The sequence below is a fragment of the Dama dama genome, chromosome 14 (assembly GCF_033118175.1).
Source record: "Dama dama isolate Ldn47 chromosome 14, ASM3311817v1, whole genome shotgun sequence".
Classification (NCBI taxonomy): Eukaryota; Metazoa; Chordata; class Mammalia; order Artiodactyla; family Cervidae; genus Dama; species Dama dama.
Genome location: NC_083694.1, coordinates 65,848,146 through 65,849,960, shown reverse-complemented (window position 1 = coordinate 65,849,960; position 1,815 = coordinate 65,848,146). Strand labels below are relative to the sequence as shown.

The window sequence follows — 1,815 nt, the reverse complement described above, 5'->3', positions numbered from 1 at the left end:
ATACTATCCTCAGTACAAAGTGATTACTTACTCATAAGTATCTGTTGTCAGTTGGGCTCCTTCCACCATGCATGTGTGACAGTTTCATCTTAGAGTCCTTTGCTTGCAGCTATTTAGATGGGAAAAAATGTATAGAAGACACATGAGATCGTAACACATTTGGCCTTAAAGTAACAGTCATCACTTCTGCTCCTGTTCCATTGGCCAGCCCTTGGGATCACATGGCCCGTTTAACTTCAGGGTGGCCCCCAAGAGGCTTCCTACATGTTCAAGCAGAGACTCAAAACTGATGATCCCTAAAAGTTTTATCGAAGTCTGACTTTCTGAACATCAAATATTCATTTTACTTTCCTCTTACACAGATCACACTCACCTCACCCCACAGAGGACAATGCAAAGTCCCATCCAGTCACCACCACCATATCAATGTGCAGAACAGCTGAGGAGGGCAGCATCTTCTCCATCAGTCTGATGTAGGACCTCTAGGTAGGTTCTACGTGCAGGACCTATGTAGGTAGCTTACATATTGAAAAGACAAGTAATCTGTACCCTACTTCCCCATCATCACAAGCCATTTATAATAATGGGGGAAATACAGGAAAATAATCTTGTTTGTGTAGGAAAATAACAGGTAACAGTCCACATCATGGTCCACAGCCACGCTGAGCCCCTGGGTCAGCACTGTACAGCCCACCTTCTGGGCATGGTAGATATGTGTGTGGAGTTGCTCTAGGAAGGACTCCATTATTCTTCTTTTGGACACATGTGAAGTTGGGTTAGAGGGGACACCCTTCTTTCAGAATAGTACACCTGCAAAAGCCTGACTTCCATTCAGTCTGGAATGGGCTGGCAACTCGAGAATTGCTTTAAATCTTGAACAGGCAAGGACGTTTCAAGTTCAAGCCCTTACTTTCTTTGGCAATGCAATTCTAAACTTAGAAAACATATGATATATTTGCTTCAGTCAGGTCCTTATGCCAGTGACCACACTCAGAGTTATTTTCTAAACCTTGTTATCAAATTACTTTTTTTCTTTTTCTTTTTGCTTCTTCCCCTCCATGCCTTTTTCTCTCTCAAAATAATTACCTAAATGCATTGAGGTTATCAGAAACAATAGGTGAGAAGGCCATACTGCTGATTTTATTTTTGCCTCAAACAACTTCATTCGCGTGAACTTTTACTAGATATTTGTCACTTAAAGACATTGTTTTGGTAGCATGTCTTACTGTTGGAGCCTAAAGTCAGCTTATTTTTTTCTAATCCTACGGCCCCAACTTTTGGACTCTGTGTTCTATTTTTGCTAGCAAACTCATGAATTCTTTCCTGAGTCATCATACAGTCACTCATGAATTCTTCCCTGAGTCATCATACAGTCTAGATAAGCCCAAAACACTGCTAGGATTCTGTTTTCTAACCATTTACCCTTGTGATAAAAACTGTGATGTGACTACCTTCTGATCAATAGAAGGCAATAACTCTACCAAATTTGTCACTGCATAAACTAAATTTCCATCTTTCCAAGTTCTGGTTTTAACTTCTTTTCAGCCTGTTGCTGAACTCCTAAATGAATGATAATACATTTAGGCTGGTGTAACAGTCAAAGAATATGCAATTTGGTTATGTCAGTACCCCACTTTCGGTACCAATTTCTGTATCAGAGCAATACATACCAGTTGCTATAATGACAATCTCAGTGGTGCCACACATAGGTTTATTTCTCCCTCATGTGACTGTCCAGTGAAAGTCTGGCAGCTCTCTCTGGAGGCTGTCTTCCAAGTAGATATTCAGGAACCCAAACTCCTTCCCTTTCGTGAT

General features: G+C 40.9%; 1 long non-coding RNA gene across 1 annotated transcript; it reads right to left on the bottom strand.

Moving 5' to 3' along the window:
* On the bottom strand, window positions 1-1,815 carry LOC133069401 (uncharacterized). The gene is made up of 3 exons (XR_009695849.1): window positions 1,671-1,815; window positions 374-518; window positions 1-109 (listed from the first exon to the last, which is right to left on the bottom strand). It is a non-coding gene; the product is annotated as an uncharacterized LOC133069401 (long non-coding RNA).